Below are 20,961 nucleotides of genomic sequence, written 5' to 3'. Positions count from 1 at the left end.
AAAGATGCACCCAAATTTGGAACAGATTCAGATGAGACAGTGATGAGCTTCATTGAAAAGTATTCAACATGTGCTGTTCCGAAAACTACCGAAGAAAACAATTTAAGGCAACAAGTTTTACGCTTTCAATCCCATCGTTGTGGAAAGTACTGTCGTCGAAAATTCAGAAACAAGGACAAGTTCTACACAAAATGTCGTTTCGCTTTTCCACGACCAGTGATTTCTAAAGGAAGAGTAAATAATTTGATGTCTTCTCTGCGACATACTGTGACGAGAAAATCACCAAAAAATACATACAATTTAAAAAGAAACGAAGAGTCCAAGTACATCAACGACTACAACCCAGTGATTTTGTCCATGTGGAATGCTAACATGGATATTCAATTTGTTGATGACAACTCTATTGCTGTGGCTCGATATGTGATGTCTTACATCACAAAAAAAGAAAAGACAGAACTGAAGGAAATGTGGGAGGACATTTCACATGAAAAGAGCCTAAGCAAGAAATTGTACAGTTACAGTCTGAAGATGTTGTCGCATCGAGAAATTGGAGCATATGAATGTTCTGATCGATTGTCGTCAGCAAGTCTCTATGCCAAATCTAGAACCATCATTTGGGTGAGTCTAGGTCTTGCTGCAACACGAAATCGAGTTTTGAAATCTGTACAAGAGATAGAGTATTTGGCGGAGAAAGAACCTGAAAGTACAGATATTTTGAAGACAAACATGTTGGATACATACTATCCAAATAGAAGTCCTCACCTTGAGAACGTTTGTCTCTATGAAGTTCTGCAAAGATATATTTATAAGAGGAACATCAGAGAAGATATCAATAATGGAATATATGGAATCATTGGATGTGAAGGATGTCTAGTGAAACAGAAAAAAGGTCATTTGAATAATCATCGAAAATTGAGTTGTGAAAATCCAGACAAAAGAGAATTTTACTATTTGGCTCTTTTGCAACTCTTTAAACCATGGCGAGAAGAAGAGGAACTACTTGGAGATTTTCTCTGTTATGAAGACTCTTTTAATGCTACAAAGGATACAATAGAATGTCCTGTTTTTCCAAATTATCTGCAAATGTTGAATGAAGAAATAGAGCAAGAATCAACAATTGCTGCAGAGATTGCGAGAGATAGTTCTCAAGGCAGTCAGAGTTCTGCTTCATTGAGTCAGGATCCACTAGGAGGACCAATTATCCAAAATGGAGCTGCCACTGCCATGGATGAGGTGGAAAGAGCTATGGAGCAAGCTCAAGAGGATGTAATTAATTTAGAAGATTTGGTGAAACAATTAAACCTTGAGCAGAAACTGATATATGACGAAGTCATAGAAAAGGTTGGACATGGATTGAGTCATGAGAAGAAAGAGTGCTCATGTACATCATTTAAGCCTGTCCAACTGTATGTGAGTGGAGAAGCGGGAACTGGAAAAAGTTTTCTGATTAAAGCAATTGCATCTTATCTGCAGAAAAGGACTGAATCACTGCTGTCTTGTGTTGTTACCGCTCCAACTGGGCTGGCAGCACATAATATTAAAGGGATTACTTTACATCGTTTACTGATGCTGCCAGTGGAGCATGATAACAAATTGCAATATCACAAGCTATCTGGAGATGCGTGTTCCGAAGTTTCGAGAGTCCTGAAGAAAATGAAACTTCTTAACATTGATGAAGTAAGCATGGTGTGAAATATAATGCTTGCTTTTGTGCATTTGAGAATGCAAGAAATTCTTAGAACAGACTATGATGTTTTATTTGGAGGAAAACATATTATTGTTTTTGGAGATCTTCTGCAGTTGACTCCAGTGAAAGGACAACCTGTGTTCAAAATGCTCACACATGAAGATACCAGGAAGTGCCTAGGAAGCATTGGAAACGTTAATATATGGTTAAACTTCAAATATGCAGAAATGCTTCAAAATATGCAGCAGGCAAAGGATGAAGATTATAAAAATATTTTACAAGATGTAAGAGTAGGAAAAATAAGTCAGCAAGGGAAAGAAGCTTTACATGGACGGTTAATTTCTAATTTGTACCCAAATGAAAACATTCTTCAGAGAATATTTTTAAGAAAATTAACGAGAAGAAATCTGCCATATGTTTGATGCCTACTCTGAAAGAATGTTCCATGTTCAACAACAAAATGCTGAAGTTAGAAAATGAAGAGATAGTGAAACTGGAAGCTATAGATAAAATAGAGCATATGGGAGCAACAATTATTTTGTCAGAAAATTTGAAATCAAAATTGGATTCATTGGAGAAGACTATATCTAAAACTGCTGGTTTTGAAAAGACTCTGAATGTGTGTTTAAATTGTCATATTATTTTGAGAAGGAATTTAAATGTTGAAAGAGGTCTGGTAAATGGAGCAATGGGTCATGTTGTTGGTTTTGTGAATTACAAAAATAGAGATGGAATTGAAATTTTAAAAATTTAATTTGATGGCATTGACGAAATAGAACAAATTTGTCGTTGTTCAGCTAGATTTTTGCTTGTGAAAGACTTATATGTTCGCCGAAAACAGTTTCCTGTTTGTTTGGCATATGCAGTGACAATTCATAAATCTCAAGGTTTAAGTGTAGATAGTGCTTTGGTGAACATTGGAAGTTCTGTGTTTAAAGAGGGTATGGCATATGTGGCATTATCACGAGTGAGAACTTTATCAGGATTGTACTTGATTGAGTGTGATGAAACAAAGATTTGTGCTGATCTAGATTGTGTTAAAGAATACAATAGGTTAAGAAGAGAGTATGCTCCACATTTGCCTCAATATCCTCTGATTGAAAAACGCGTGGTAGGCCGAAAAAGAAGAAATTAGAGTAATTGCAGTAAGGTAGTAGCAAAAAGACAAAAATAGATGAAACTGTAATTGTATGCAGAAAGAAAAATTATTCTGTTGAAGATGTTGTTGGATTTCAGTTTGAAAACAGTTCTGTTGTCAACTGCTATGCTAATGTAGTAGTTAATGTTGTTTTTTTTCTTCAAAATTTACAAAAACAGATTGTTGAAAATCGAGAACAAACATTGTGCTGTTTATTGAATTCTGTGTTAGAGAAATGTAGTAGTGATAGAGGAAAAATAGAAAGTGTTTCAGAAATTAGGAATCTTGTAGACATATGTTCAGGTCAAAATCAATTTTCACAGATAATTCAGCAGGATTGTCAGGAATTTTTAATGTATATGTTTGATGTGTTGGAAGATGAAGGAGTAGATATAAAAAATCTTTTTAATCTTTCTTATCAATGGCAACATGACTGTGATAACTGTGCTTCATCAAGTACTACTAGGATAGACACTGAAAGATTTATATATTTGACTTTACCAGACTGCAATTCAGTGCCTTTTAATAATCTAGTTAAAGCAGCTGATCACAATATGGTGTGTACCCAATGTAAGTCTACAATGCAGTCCACATTATTTCTACAAAATTATGGTCACTATGTCATTTTAATGTTCCAACGATGTAGACCTGATTGAACTAAATTGACAACTTCTATTAAAAATTTCGTGGCTTCACAGTTATCGATATCAGGAAGTACCTTTGCAACTGTAGCTATTATTTTTCATGATGGTCCTTCTACAACATCAGGACATTACACATGCCAATTGAAAACTTCTAAAGATTGGACCCAATGTAACGACACTCATTTGACTTTCAAACAACGTTTGCCTTTTGGCTTTATAAATTCATACCTAGTGTTTTTACAGCCAAAATGTAGGTAAAAGTAATTGGCATATGATGACGGGAGTCGTTCATAAAGGTTATTTTGCTGTTTAAAAATATATTCTGAGTAAAAGTGTTCCAGGCAATATAAAAAATTGACTTGTCATATAGGTACTGTAATTGGATCTCATAATAAGTGAAGTTAGTATTATACAAAATGATGAACATGAGTGAGTCAGAGATGGTTATACAAATAATTAAATATTGTGAAAATGTTGTAGAGCCTTTCTTTCAGAATGTCGGGAAAAAGATCATTTCAGAGTGCCTTAGAATTAATTTGAACATATACTCATACATCTGACACTATTTGGCCAAATGGAAAGGTGCAGGAATGAGTAAAGAGTCATGACTGAAAAAAGGAGTATATGAAAACATTGAAAATATTTCAGATGTTCCTGGAGCTTTTCTTCTAGAAAGTTGATGAAATGGATTTTTAAGTGAACAGCAAAGTACTTTCCAACGAGAAAAGGACCACCATGATACAGTATTTGGCCTCAAGGAAAAGTAAGTCAATCTAACTTTAGCGTACATTTGTCATTTGTCAGTATCTACTTTTTTTTTAAAACACAATCTTTTAGATTGTGTTTTTTTTCCCGCTGTCATATGATGAGTAATTTGAACTCACTCTTTTAAGTGAAATTCAATATATTCTGAGAACAGCAAAAATAAACTTTGTAACATGTTGTACAAGTTATTTTATACTTTGGATTGTGTAAATTAAATTGTATTCCCATTCTCTGACATTTACTTTCCTTTTTCCATCCTCTTTCCGCTCTTTTTACTCACTTATAATGTCTTTCTCTCACTCTCTGCAACTCCCGTTCCCTTACTCCACTTCTTTGACAACCCCTCATTTTCATTTCAACTGTGTGTATCCCGTCTCTCCCTTGCATAACTTTTCAGCTTTCAGTCTTTCTGCTTTACTTCTCTTTTCCGTATTTTACTCTTTTGCTATTTTAGTAATTCCTGTTTACTCACTCAGCAGTATTTTTGCACTCTATCACTATAAATCACCCACTCTCCTTAGCTTATCTTTGTTTGCTTCTTACTTTTGACCTCTTCTCTCTGTTTTTCGTTCACTATTTCCATGTCCTCAGTGCCTCACTCTACTTGTGTTATGTTCACTTGTGTTTATCTACCTTCTATCACTTCTTTTACAACAACTTCACTGCTCCTTTCTCATCGTTCTTCATCCCATTTCTTTTACTCTGGTTCCATTACTATCCCTCAATTCTTTTCTTTCAATGTCCTTCTCTTTACTTTCATCACCAAATTATTTTTTCTCAGTACTACTGTTTTAGTCGTCTTCTCCTTTCTTTCCTTCTTTTTGCTCACTTACTCATTTCCTTTTCTCAATCATTGTACTCCACCTCACTTACTTTTTCTATTAGTGTGTCTACCTTATAACTTTCTCAGTCCATTTTCCTCAATCGTTGTATATTATCCTGTCTCCCTTCATCCTTTCACTCTATGACTGTTCTTCATTTACTCTCAGTTATCTTGTATTCCTCATTCTTCTAAATGCATCCTTAATTAGACTGTTTTCTGTCTCAGTCATTATCTTTTTACTTACTACTATTTCCTGATTTAGTTTTGGTAACTCACATTGTTTTAGTATCTTTCTTACCTTCATTTCATTTCTCTGTTCTTCTCTCTCTTTTTCTCAGTGAATCTATATGCCTTACTCTTTGTAATTTGCTCTCCTTCTATTTCTTTTTCCCTCTTTTTGTCCTTCTACCTTAGTTTATTTCCCTTTCTGTGTTCTTCACTCTAACTTTATTTCTAAATAGAGCGTTATGATTTTTAACCTTTTCATTGGATCTTTTAATTTAAAATACATATTTTACTAATTATAACGTATTTTTTTTTCTCTCTTTCACAGATACAAAGTGTAGTTAAAAAATGTATTTATTATATGGTAAGTATGACTAAAAAAATGTAGTTTGTGATCACCCTTTGCTTTAAGCTCACTAACATTTTCTTAATCTACCACACTCCTGTGTCTTTACTCTGTTTCACTCACTTATTCTTATTCTACATGTTTACTCCCCTTTTCCGATTTCCCATCTCATATTCAACTTCTTTCAATCCCTTTTCTTTACTTTACTTACCCTCTAATCCCTTCGTTTGCTTCTTCACTCATTCTCTTTTTCTTAATGATTTACCTTACTCCTACACATACACCTCATCCCCATTCCAACACATACACACACCTGTAACATACACCCCACACACACCACACACACACCTCATACACACAAAAAATCCCCCCACACACACTCCTGAAACACACACACACATTCCATACACACACATACATCGAACACATATACACCCCACACTCATACACTCCTCACACATATTTCAAACACCCTCACCTCCACCCACACCGAAAAACTCCACACAGCCACACCCACAGACACACCTTACACACCCACACTGCGACCTACACCCACTGACTCCCTATAAGTCACACACACTGCATTACTTATCTTTTTTTGCTATTTTACTCAAGCCCATTCAGGTACTGTTTCCTTTACTCTCTTTGTCCTTTCTCTTTGTCACTCCACATGTGTTTTCGTAATTCAATTTTTCTCCCTCTTTCACCTCTCTTTACTTATACTACCCGGTCTTTTCTCACTTTTCCTCATTGTTCTTTATTTATCGTGATTCAGCCACTACCCTTCATTCTCCATTTTTTACTGTCCTTTCTTTTTCTTTTAACAGCGAATCACAGTCTCACACTATCTCTACTTTAGTGTTCTTCCTCTCTCTTCCTTTCTTTCGCTCCTTTAGCCATTTTACTTTTTTCACTTTCATCCAATTACACCTTCTCTAATTTTTTACTATGTAATAAACAATCCCCCTGTGGTCATCTTGTAGTTCTTTTTCTCTTAACATAACTCTGTATGTGTCCTTTCCTCATGCTAACTGTTTCATTAATTTTTTTTTTGGGGGGGGGGTACGCGTACCCTAAGGAGAAACAATTGACAGAGATCCTTTAAAAATATTGGTTTAATTTTATAAATGTGAGGTAGTTCTGATATGAACTTTTTTTTTTGTTGTTGTTTTATATATATTTTTTTTTCTGAACATTTTTTGTTTTTTTGGGTGTTTATGAACTATTTTATATTTTTTTAGGGAAGAAACAAAAAACTGGGAATTAACAGTGGCTCGACAGGAGCAAAAAATAAAAAAAAAAGCTACTGCTTTCTTTTCTTGCTGCAGTGGTGGTTGTCTACAGCATCATTAATGAGGGAAATACTTAGTTTCCCGTAGCAGAGGGTCTTTCCACAAAAAATGCAGACCATCTTTAATACACCAATTTTTTTTGCATGTTTGGCACTGTTTCGCGCCCTTCTGGTGCTGCAACCGAAAATTCACCTGTAGAGGTGCTGGTCTGACGATCTCTGTTCTTCTGAAGCATGTCCCGTACCTCAGCCTGTGCCAAATTGTTAGGATGCCACCTCTCCATGTGGCGGATCATCGTATAATTCCCAAAGGAATACTTTTTATTTGGGTTGCCCCTGGAGAGGACTTGGTTGCAAATCAAACAGGTGACATGTGGGGCATTCACTTTTTTTTGCCCAGCAGGGATGCAGAAGTACTGCCATATATAATGCACTTTCACATGCCTTTCTCTAGGTTCTTCCCGCAAGAATCTCCTAGGCTGTTCCTCCTCATCATCTTCTTCCTCCTCTTCTTCAACTCCTGGAAGGATCTGGGGTGGTGGACCTTCCTTTCTGGGTGGTGGTGGTGGTGGTGGGGGTGCACCAGCTGCAGCTACTACTGAAGCCACTTCTCTGCTCACAAATAGCTCTTGCTTTCTGAAAGAAGAAAGTAAGAATGAGGAAATAAGGAGGGGGCTTTCATCATTTGGAGAAAAAAAAAGTTGAGAACCAATGAAAAGTGTTATTTTCAGGTCACATGTCCCGACGCGCTTACGCTACGCGCCCCGGAGCGCTTACGTTTTGCGCTCCGGGTCGCGCCACGGAGCGCTTCCGGGTGCGTTTACGCAGCGCGTCGAAAGAACGCATCAAGCGGTTACGCGATACGTCACGCTTACGTGGCGCATCATGCGACTACGCGAAACGTCATTATGTTGTTTTCGTTCGCGGGAAAAGCGCTCTCGGGACGCTCCCCGGTACGCACCCCGGGGCGCTCCATAGCATTACGCTCACCCGTACGTTCACCGGTACGCACCCCGGGAGCGCCCCGGGGCGCGTACCAGGACAAACAATAAAAAAAAATATATTTACACAATTTAAAATTTGTTATAAAAATTATTACTTTCATACCTATAGATATTTGCTATTAAAAAACCTATGAAATTCACTGAAAAAACCATAGGTTTCACCCCAGTTATAGTTAGGAATTAGCATTTAAAAAACCTATTAAATTCACTGAAAAAAACATAGGTTTTACACCAGTTATAGTTAGCTGGAAGTTTTACTCGCATAAAACCATTGAAATTCCCACGTTATAGTTAGTTGGACTCACTATAACTTGCACGTGCAATGCACTGCTGATGATGTCACATATTACATCACTCATGACATGGTCAGTGACATCACTCATGACATCACTGATGACACCATCCTAGTGACAGAGTGACCCATCTCCTTTCACTGTAATGTAACCCATGAACATATATTATAAAATAGAAACTAAATTTTTCAAAAAAATGGAGATACCCATATCAGTAACAACAACCAATTAAGTAATTCCACTATCTATATACACATCCACTCATTCACCAACAGTTCTATGTAGTCACTCATACATATACTCACTCATCATATGTAGTGATACACCTATATATCCTGTTACACACCGACAGTCATCCAAAAGTTACTCACACACATACTCACACATGCAAATAAACTATTGAACATCCATTTATTTCCATATACAGCTATACACACACTACCACCTTCTAAGAAAACATATATATATTTACTCTGTTAAACAATCACTTATAGAAAAACATACTTATTTAAACAGGAACTCTTACAATGCCTCAGTCTCACATATACTCACTTATATACATTAATATTCACATATAGTAGATTCAAACATATGTAGTTATTGATAAAGACACTAGTGAGACAGTCATTCACTCACTAACACACACACATACACACTCATCCACCCATACAGTCCTGCACATATGCTGTCTTCAAAACACATACAAAGAGAGAGTCAGTCATTCATGCATCTATGTACTAAGTAATACCCACACCAAACCATATAGACACTCATACTGATATTAAAAAAACATCTAATAACCCATATACATACAAATTTAGCTACTCACCAACCCATGCAGCCACTTTTAAACAAACTGAAACACTAATAAATATATTTAAATATTTAAACATTACTCACTAATATATGTATTCACTAATATATTCAATAACATATACATATATAACATATATTTATATTTCAGAAAGACACACATTCACTGGATGGTGTCATCAGTGATGTTCCCCCCTTTATTAGAGGGTTTGATGACATGATCTCGATCATTTTATAAGTTCTTAATAGCCTCCCACTGGTTCACTGTCATGTTTTTGTTGCGTGGTGTGGTGTGTATAAGTTTTTCGATGTCTTGTGCCTGTAGGTTGCTAAAGATATCAATATTATCTTTAGCTGTCATGGGGACATATCGTGCTCTAGCTCTGAAATCTGTTGACAGCGTTTCTTGTGTTTCTATGCCATGTTGATTTGTTAAGCCCTCTATGTGCGTGGGATTGAAGGGGTCAATGAGATCACCTCTCATATTCACATCAGTGTATCTGCCTAGGTCTGTCATTACGTGCAACATAGGAATATTCTCTATTGCCAATCTCATGTCAGGATTGGATCACTGAAAAAATATCGAGGGACATAATATCGACTTGAAAAAATATCGTTGACAAAATATCGACAGACAGAATATCGAGTTTGTATCTACAATCAGGTAAGTAGAAAAATATTGACTACAAAATATCGTTTACAAAAATATAGTTATTTAAAATATCGACTTTATTAAAAACAGTGTTAAATTTAATTAATATTAAAAATTAATTACTAAAATATACTTAAAATACTTAAATTACCTTATAATATTTAAATAATTAATGAAAGTTATAAAAAAAATAATTTTACAATCATATTTGTTAAAACATATGTATATATAGTAACATAATATAATTAAATAATAATCAATATTATTACCGTAGGATAGCGTAAGTATAAAAATTACTATTCCCACTCCAGAGAGTGCAACAGTAGGGAAAGCGTTGGATAGCGTAGGGATAAAAATTACTATTCCCACTCCAGTGAGTGCAACACTAGGGAAAGCGTTGGATAGCGTAGGGGTAAAAATTACTATTACCACTCCAAAGAGGGCAACAGTACGGAAAGCGTTGGATAGCATAGGGGTAAACATTATTATTCCCACTCCAGTGGGTGCAACAGTAGGGAAAGCGTTGGATAGCGTAGAGTTAAAATTACTATTCCCACTCCAGTGGGTACAACAGTAGGGAAAGGGTTGGATAGTGTAGAGGTAAAAATTACTATTCCCACTCCAGTGGGTGCAACAGTAGGGAAAGCGTTGGATAGCGTAGGGGTAAAAATTACTATTACCACTCCAGTGGGTGCAACAGTAGGGAAAGCGTTGGATAGCGTAGAGGTAAAAATTACTATTCCCACTCCAGTGGGTGCCACAGTAGGGAAAGCATTGGATAGCGTCGGGGTTAAAATTACTATTCCCACTCCAGTGAGTGCAACAGTAGGGAAAGCGTTGGATAGCGTAGAGGTAAAAATTACTATTCCCACTCCAGTGGGTGCAACAGTAGGGAAAGCGTTGGATAGCGTAGGGGTAAAAATTACTATTCCCACTCCAGTGGGTGCAACAGTAGGGAAAGCGTTGGATAGCGTAGGGGTAAAAATTACTATTCCCACTCCAAAGAGTGCAACAGTAGGGAAAGCGTTGGATAGCGTAGGGGTACAAATTACTATTCCCACTCCAGTGAGTGCAACAGGAGGGAAAGCATTGGATAGCGTAGGGGTAACAATTACTATTCCCACTCCAGTGGGTGCAACAGTAGGGAAAGCGTTGGATAGCATAGGGGTAAAAATTACTATTCCGACTCCAGTGGGTGCAACAGTAGGGAAAGCGTTGGATAGAGTAGAGGTAAAAATGACTATTCCCACTCCAGTGGGTGCAACAGTAGGGAAAGCGTTGGATAGCGTAGGGGTAAAAATTACTATTCCCACTCCAAAGAGTGCAACAGTAGGGAAATCGTTGGATAGCGTAGGGGTTAAAATTACTTTTCCCACTCCAAAGAGTGCAACAGTAGGTAAAACATTGGATAGCGTAGGGGTAAAAATTACTATTCCCACTCCAAAGAGTGCAACAGTAGGGAAAGCGTTGGATAGCGTAGGGGTAAAAATTACTATTCACACTTTAGAGTGTGCAACAGTAGGGAAATTAAATACTTCATATATTATTTTAAATAATATAAATTAATATCTATAACAAATTATTTTAAAGTAATTACCAATTTATTTTAATATAACAATTAATCAATTAAAATTATAAATGAAAATGTATTATTATTTCTTACCTAGTAATCCAAATTAATTCAAATTAAAATGTATTTAATTAACAGTTAAAATTTATTTATCTATTTTTTCTAATTAAATACAATTGAAAAAATTAAATTATTTAATTAATTATAAATAAATTACTTCCCACCCTATTCCCCTATAAACCCAGAACCCGCTACTGAGAATAAATAAGTAAAATTAACAAAATTAGCAATTAATCAATTAAATAAAAATAATTGCCAATTAAAATTTAATTATTTACCCATACATTTTTAATTAACTATTAAATCTAAAAAATACCAATACATTTTTTAACATATTTAATTAATTTTAATTAAATTACTTCCCACCCAATTCCCCTATAAACCCACAACCCGCTACGGAAAATAAATTAGTAAAATTAACATAATTAGCAATTATTCAATTAATTAAATTAATTGCCAATTAAAATTTAATTATTTAGCAAATATAAATTAATTTATAATTAATTAAAAAATAATACCAATAAATAAATATACATATTTAATTAATTATAATTAAATTACTTCCCACCCTATTCCCCTATAAATCCACAACTCGCTACTGAATTTAATTACGCAATAAATAAATAAAAAATCATTTTTTTAAATTAATTATAACATAAGTACACAATTTTCACACGTATAATAACATAAAAACATTATAAAAAATTAGATACTATTAAAAATTAGATATGTTTAATTACCTATATTAGGTACTTCGATATTTTAACTATCTATATTTTTAACATTCAATAGTATATTACTTACCTTAAAAACGATATTTTTGATGTCTATATTCTGTCCAGTCGATATTTTGTCCAGTCTATATTTTGGACTCAATATTATGTCCAAACGATATTTTGGAGTCGATATTATGTCTGTTTACCGCCAGGATTGGATAGGGAGGGTTGCCTTACTCCCATGGCCCCCATGTTCTTTGCATAGTGTAATTTTAAGCAATTTAAGTTTGAGCTCAAATTTTTAAAGGTCTACTCTCGTCTGCGCATAGTCAAAGCTTACATCTGGGCAAAATCACAGACCTAATTTCAATACATCCTCTTCGTCCTCTGTCAGTGTTCTGTTAGATAGGTTTATTACCGTCACTTTTGTCTCATTGTCTTCCATTATACTTTCTTGTACGTTTGGCCGTGAGTTCCCATGCCAACAGTCCTTACAATTTCCTTTATCTTGCCCTCCGTTTGCGGTTTTGTTTCTTGTTCCGCGTCCTCTCCCTCTCAGTTTTCCTCTGACAGACTGTTCTTTTGTTCATCTGTAGGAGACGCAGCTCCTCGGAAAAAGACTGTTGTTCATTTATGCTTGACGAGGTGCGATCTATGGATTCCTGGTCGGAGCTTAAGTCTGGTGTTGAACCTTCCTTGTTCACTTCTAGTGTACCCAGGTCTTTGTCCCTCGCCAAAGCTAACGTTGCTTTATCATATTTTCTGGCAAATGTCAGTATACTGCCGGCGGCATAGTCCCTCTCGTCTCGCAGGAACTTACATTGTTTTCTGGCCACTATTTCTTTTTCATGTGTTTTTATTCCCTTATCAACCAGTTTGAGTACTTTGCTCATTTCGGTCTGGTTGCTTTCTTTTTTACATTCCTCCATCAGTTCCTTTATCTGGGTCATCAGTCCCTTATGTTCATCCCACATGCTACAAATGAGAATTTCAGGATTCTTCTAGAACATGCGGTTGTATTTTCCAACCAGTCTTTGATAACTTGGGGTTTTGTGATTGAAAGGGTGGGTGTGATTAGAATCCTGAGGTCCCTTGGAATTCTGTTGAACTCCAAGTAATTCTGAAGGGAAGTTGCCTCCCACCAGCGACTGATCTTATGTCTCAGGTGTTCTAGGACATTTCCTCTTTGTTTAATCCCAATTGTAGCAGTCTCCGAACAGTTGCTAAGTGACTCGTTTGCTTCACTGTTTCTTTATTTGTGGTGAAGATTGCTCTATCCGAGGCCTCGTGCCCCTTTAGGAATTCTGCCATGTTTGTTGGGAATCTTTCAACAAAAGTAACTTTGGGGGACAGGAAACTCTCTCCTCTTCAACCTGATCACGCGCTGCAGCTGTGGTATATGTTTTCATGGTGGTGTGTTCTCAATGGTATGGCCACACCAGTCAATATCTCTCCTGATTTGTCGCCAGTCAGTGGCAACGACCTTACAAATTACTGGTTCATTTAATCTGCTTTCTCTCTTTCTTAAACACCCACGACAATACACTATGTTTAATAGTGTTATGTACAAATTATGTATACATTTTCCCTTTGAGTGCGTCTCGTCTGTGCCACTGACTGGTGACAAATCAGGAGAAATATATATTTTATAAATCAATCCTTCGCGGAATTGAACACAGACCACCAAAGATGCTCCACAAACATTTATTAGAAAGTCATGTACACCATTACGCGTTTTGACTGCAGCAACAACCTTTATCACATGAATGCAGTGGCGCAATTTCTTTAGGGTTACATAGTAAGAGTTGGAACAAACATAAACAAAATAATATTCTTCACATTTTGTTCTCACACAAAGCACACTTGCTGCATACATTCTATTCTGACAATGTATATTTCAAAACAAATACCTTATATGCAATAATGTGTATTTATCCTTACTCCTTACTCCTTATGATTGTTTAGTAAAGACTCCATGTTAATGTGGTATGAAACTCATGAAGCTCATAGTGAGTAAGTAATATCTTGCGGACCCATGCTATTGAAGGCAGTGCATATAAAAAGTTAGACCAATTCAACAATTATAGATATGAACAAATATACACAAATATTGCTATCAGCAGATCAATATTGTTGTACAAATACACCTCTTGGATGACAAGAGCCTTTACTTTTTGTTTGGAGAATAAATCATAGAAAATTATAAACAATTGTGCGAATCATCTTCACTATTAAGCCTGTTCAGGAATTTTGAATCTAGATTTAATATATACATATTCTCCTAAGCTTTCAAATGGTCTCTACCCTACATATTGTTTGGTACTGCATCAATCAAAAAATAAGTCATTTCTGATACATCACTCTGATGTATTTCGGCACAATGCCGAGCCACTGGGTACCACGTGTCAATGTTCTTGATTGCATGCATGTGTTGAAGTATTCATTTGTGAACCTGCAAAACTGTGCTCTACCCACATATCTTAAACTGCAACTACATGTGAGTACATACACGGCATGTCCACTTTTACAATTACCTTTGATTTCAATGTATCTCTAAAGGGTGAAATATATTCCTTTGTATTTATGCCAATGGAGCATGCCCCGCACTAGAGACATTTATAGAACCCATTTCTCGCTGTTAGCCAACTGGTGGTTCTGCTGGTCTCCAAGCTTGATCTAACTAGGCTGTCCCTTATTGAGCTGGCTCGTCTATAAGTAATTTGTGGCTTTATAGTTACCTAAAAGATTTCCCTTAATGGGCAACATAGATTAGTCCATTTAAATTTTTACACAGAGTACATTACACTCCGAAGCGATTATTTAGATATGGGTTGCGTGACATTGATCATTGTGACCATTGTAATATGTCAGGCGCTGACTTTCTTCACGTGGCCTGGCAATTCCCTCCTGTGGCTATGTACTGGATGCATATTTTTCAGTCTATGAGCGCTATAACAGGCCTGACACTCCCTCCTGATCCCTTGTTGGCATTGCTGGGATACACAAAACCACTCCGTGAGGGTGTCAGAAAATTGGTTGCCCTGGGCCTCTTGCTAGCAAAACGCAGAATAGCTATACGCTGGATGCGGGGACCTGTTCCTACTGTGGCATTATGGGAGAAAGATATGTTGTTCTGTAATACCCATTCTGATGTGTATCGTGAGCTGTTACCTCTTAGTCACAGTCCGAAAAGCTTTTGGGACCTATTTACAAAATATCAATTAGCACGTCAGAGTGAGGATAACGCTCAAGACTAAACTCCCACTCCATTGGTTGTGTTGGGTTATACTGTAGTGTTTGAGGGATATGAGGGCCATGTCCTAGTATTGTTTCATTCACCATGGTGGACTTGTAAAATGTCAGGTTTTTAGCTGTGTATGCAATGGAGGAGACCTTTGTTAAGTGTTAAGTCTTTTTTTATATTTCCCCTGTCAATGATCCATGCTGTGCTGTGTATACATTAAAACTGTGATCATTACGGAATGTCTTTGTTATCAGTGAATATGTCACTATATGTCCATGCCTTGATAACTGAAAGGAGGAGGTTTCTTTATCATTCTATGTATGTATCAGTTTTCCTTTTCTTTTTTCTTTTTGAAATACAAATAGGAAATGTAATTTTAAAAAAAAGTGATTTGTGGCTTTTTTGGAACTGATGCCTTGATTACCGGATCAGAATGCATTAAATGCCAGTTCTAACAGCCTTTGATAATTCTTTATTTTGGTTGCTGTATGGGGTAATAGGCCTAACCGAACTAGCAACTTCTGATTTTTTAGATGTACAGAACAGAGTGTGTTCCATGGTCATCTTGTTGACCTTATCAAATGCTGTATTTTTGTTTTCATGCCATATCCCTGTGCCAGAATCCATCCATTGTCCCTGTTGGGCAAAATATTATGTCTTGAGGTAAGCTGCAATACCGTTTGGCCCATATTAATTCGCCATATGCAATGCTGGCAATACGATGTTTGGGGTGAAGACTTGGAAACACCTCGAGATCTAAAAAGTGTATCGTATTAGAGCTGACTTCACCTGAAAATTGTAGGTTCAAATCATTCACATTGATGTTTGTTATGAACTCTCTACTCTGCCCCCTCCAAATCACAAAAGATTACTGATATAGGGCAGCCAGACCACCACATTTTCATTCCATATAGAGGAGTGATCCACTTGGGCACCAACATCTCCCGCCAGCCCGTGTGTAAACACGCTCCATCAAAGTCCCCGTATCTGATGATATATACAATCATCAAACATTAAAAAGTTATTAAATAAACATTCCTTAATCATACTAATGGGCATGTGAGTATGTTTATGCAATGAAAATGGCCTGTTGCTTAAATAATATTTGATGGCTCTCAAACCATCAGAGTGGCGTGTATTGGTATATAATAATGAAGCATCCAGGAACATCAAAATAAAATGGTCCTCCCATGGCGCATCTTAGAAAATTTTGAGGAATTCTCCGGCATCTTTGATAAAAGAAGGTAGGCATTGGACATAAGTCTGTAAGAAAAAGTTAATGTATTTAGACATATTTTCGTGTAGGCCTCCAATGGCAGATATGATGGGTCACCCTTACGGATTTTAGGGCTGACATTTAATACAGGCATCCTAGTATGATCATTACGTAAAAAGTTATGTTACTCTCGTGATAATAGTACATCATTACGCCATTCAGTAAGTTGTTCTTTGATTTTGATTCATACAATTGTTCTCCGGTAACTGACATTGGACTTCTTCTTTATATGCCTCGACTGGCCAGGGAACAATTTTTCTACCCTTGTCCGAGTTGGTTATGTTGATGCTATGGTGACTTTTTAATCAGTGCTTGTAATGACACTGTTGATATTCCATCTCTTGTATCTCTTATTACCTCTGATACCCATTTGGTTGATCTCCTTAATGAGAATATTATTGAAAACATCTATTGCATCATGTGGTGTAAATGTTCATTTTGTAAAGCTGTTAACTCCTTCAATAGTGACATATCTGCCATTTGAAGTCCTATTTGGTTGGAGGGCTAAGTAGCTGTCATTTTTAGGTCAAGCCTGGGCAGTGCATGTGCGGCTCTGCGAGCCATGCTGTATTGGAGTATGGAGTAGAAGCCCTGCCCACTCTCCACCCATATTTGTCATTAGCTTGTGTCGTTGATTTGTTCATAGGCTTGTTAGTCCCTCCTTACTACCGCCTTGTCTGCATTCATAACCTCCCATGAGAACTTGCCCTTTCACCTCTGTTGTTACACGGTGAGTCTTTCTTAGTCTGTAAGCACTATTTTCTTTAAATAGTTACACCTACTGCAGGCTTGACATGCTTTCCTGCAACATTCAGGGCTGTCCCTCCGAGTGAGGGCACAAAGAGGTTCAGACAGGGAGGCCAGATTTGGTATGAATCTGCTACAGTAGGTGGCCATGCCGAGGAAACTACGGACTTCCGTTGGCGTTTTTGGGACTCTGGCTGATTATATGGCCATCGCTTTCTTGGGATCCACTCTCAGCCCTTCCCGAGTGAAGATGTAGCTGAAGAAGTCTATGGACTCCTGTCTTATGTAGCGTTAGGCTGCTGTCTTCCAGACGTTGAAGGGTGGCTCGGAGGTCAGTGTGATGATCCTGGAGGGTGGTTGAGAACACCAGGATGTTGTTGCTTAGATTGATAACGCCCTGTAGGCCAGACAAGTTTTCTCGGATGGTGTTTTGAAAGACTTCAGCGGCTGACAACACCCCAAAGCTCAGTCTTTTGTACCTCTGGAGGCCCATGTGGGTGGAGAACGTCGTAATGTATCTACTCTCCGGCTCTAGCTCGAGTTGGTGGTATCCAGCATTCAAGTCCAGTTCGGAAAACCACATGGCACCATTTAGGTCCACCACAATGTCATCCATGGTGGGAGTGAGATGACGATCTCTCTTGACTGCCTGATTTGGCAGTCTCATATCCACGCATAGACTGATGGCTCCTGGCTGCTTTGGTTTAGGTGCAATGACTAGCAGAGACACCCACGGTGTCGGGCCGGATACCTTCTAGTTTTATGAGCTCTGCTTCCACCTGAGGGTTTATATGGAATGACACCCTCATGTGTCTCAGCGCCGTCAGTCTGACCGTGGTGTCAATATGGAGTTTGAACTGCTTCCCTCTCAGTTTGCCAAGCTCCCCGAACAGCTTCTGGAACTCTTGCAGGATGGCTTATGTGTGATAGTCATGCACTTGATTAGCAAAGAAGACCAAACCCAGATCTTCCATCGTGTGCCAGCTAAGGAGGCTCCCTTTCTTCCCCTCCGTTATATGTAACTAGGTCATTGTAGTGTGCTTGTTGCTTCGATCACCTCTCTGAGGAGGAGTGGATGTGTCCCTCCATACGTGTATATCTTGGCTGTCGTAGAGGTTAGTGGGGGCTGTGGAGACAAATGTTCATATTGATCTGAATCTATAACATTTACGGATGCCCCTGTGTCAATTAGCGCCTGAACCGTTGACCCCTCTACCTTGACGGAGCACATTGGTGGTGGTCTTCTGTGCTTGTCCGATCAGTTGACTAATTATATCACAAACACATCGTTGTTGTCGTCTTCCAGGGTAAAGCTGCGCCCCTGTGGAGGGTTGTCTTTTTGTGACTGTGGGTCGCTTAGTGATAGCTGTCACAATTGTTGCATTGCTCCCCGAGGTTTGGTGTAGGCCTGCCGAGATCTGCTGCTTCTATACACCTTGACAAAAGGGTTGGGCTTCCCGCACTGGGAGCAGGTCTTCCCTTTTGCTCCACATAGTCCTGCCAGTGGGTGTTCTAAACCACAGTTGCCGCACATTCCACTTGGCGGTGGCTGTGAGGGAGTGCAAAGGTGTTCGGGCACCGTTGAATGGCTTCGACCCTCTCTTCCTTGACTTGCACGAATCTTGGAACGTGGTATGTGGCGGTGCTTCTGTGCAAGGCAGCCTCCATTTCCTCCGCCTGGGCGTCTGAGAGCTCATGAGAATTGGCCACGGCAAGAATTTTGTCTAAGGTTATTCCGGGTTGTCGGAGAATCAACTTCCGAAAGAGTCCTGAGCGGCATCCCTGGATAACTTGAGCGTGTATCTCCTCTCTCTGGTCGGCGAAGGTGCACATGCTCACTAACCTGCGCAGCCACGCATAAAACATATCCACCGCTTCCGTGTCCGATTGTTTTGCTTGTCGTAGTTTGAAACGCTCAAAATCAAGGTTGAGCTGTGGGTCAAAATGCCTGTTGAGTGGGGCGACAGCAGCCTCGTAGTTATCATCATCCCCCGTGTCGAGCAGCGTTTCAAAAAGGTCATAGAACTCAGCACCCCCCATAGTATATGAGTAGCAACCTTTTCACTGTTTCATCTGTCTCCTCGTACCTTTGAAATAGTGGTTCAGATGGCTGATCCAGGCCTTCCAGTGCTGGGCTGCCGTAGCTTGATCAGTGGTTCACTGAAAGGAGGCAGCGGGGAAATGGCCGCTTGGTTGTGCACTTGAGGTGGGCCATTGACACCACTCGAGGCTTCTCCCTCGTCAGCCTGCAGGCCTGCTGTGCCTACTTGTGGTGGTGTACTCAAGGTTGTACGGGCACCGGAGATCTGTTGCTTGGGGCATGGCATTAGAGTTACTTTCCGGGCAGGCAGGCTGTGCCCTATGCACTGTGGGTCTAGGCACAGAGCCAACAGCACAGTGTCCAAAAGTGGCTCGGTGTGGGGTAGTGTCTGACAGTGCTTGCAATTTGACCCAACAACTACTGTCTGGCAGTGTTCACAATTCGACCCAGCAACTTCTTTTCTGTGCAGCACCTGGTGTGCAGACGTAGTGCCTCTCTAGTTTGACTGTGACTTTGGGCCCAGAGCATGTGAGGAAGGACCCTCCCCCCCAGAGCATCGCCTGGGTTACTGGAAACACACAGCGGCACGGACCGTCTCAGCTGCAGCAGCGGGTGGCTGACAGGAGCGTGCTCACCTCGTGGCCTCCTGGACACTGGAGCATGTGCACGCATGTTGCCGCAGGCAGGGCGGACTCCTGGCGGTGGAGCGGCGTGGGTGCGTGTTCACATGCGGCGTCTCTGTGCACCGTGCCGCGAACAGTCTTTAGGCGGCAACGGCGATGGCAGCTTAATTCTTCCGGAACTGGTGTGAGAGCAGATTGGGGGAGCCGGGTTGGGGGCAAAGACAGGAAACCCCAGAGCTCCGCTGCCAGGTGCAGCAACGGTCGCCATAGGCGTTGGTGTGGCGTGGGACAGTACAGTCCACATGGCAGGTCGGTCTGTGAGGCACCGGAGTTCGACCGGCCCCGTCGCCAGTGTAGCTCGGAGCGGTCTAGGCAGCAGGGGCCCTACGCAGCGCTTGGAATAAACACACAACCACTTGTGTTGCAGGTGGTGGCAGGAAGACCCCAAGTTGTATCCCGTTGTTTGTTTATCTCCTTGGGACGGGCCCGTCCCAAGGACTGCAAACACAGATACTATGTTGGGTAGAGCAGGATGGCTCTTTACAATTTCCTCATTCATTTAATAGGTAGATCACATTTTCCTGCTTAAAATATGGTTCTGAAATATGGATATGAACATTTACTCCGTTTTACTTTTCTCTTTACTTTTCTGTAGTCCAAATTTTAAATAATGATATTCTATTACCATTTTACGTGCTCGTTTTCTAATGCACATCCCCTATTAGAGTGCGCCTTTGATTTCTTTGGCCATGAGTGAGTGCAATTCATTCTGTGTACGCTCCATGATAAGCATGACTGCCTGCTCAACTTACCCTGTCTCTCCTTCCTCTTCTCAATTCAAGTCCAGCCTGAACCAATAAGAGTTTTCTACCCTTTGAGATATGTCCTTATATATCCATTGGGAGTAATGGGCTGGCGGTATGTAGCGGCCTTGAGGATTGTTTTACACTCGATTAAGGTGACCTGCAGATGGAGGGTGCTCTCGGTTCAAGGGAGAGAGCTC

The sequence above is a fragment of the Lissotriton helveticus genome, chromosome 1_2, assembly GCF_964261635.1.
Source record: "Lissotriton helveticus chromosome 1_2, aLisHel1.1, whole genome shotgun sequence".
NCBI classification, from domain to species: Eukaryota; Metazoa; Chordata; class Amphibia; order Caudata; family Salamandridae; genus Lissotriton; species Lissotriton helveticus.
This window is presented reverse-complemented; position numbering follows the sequence as displayed.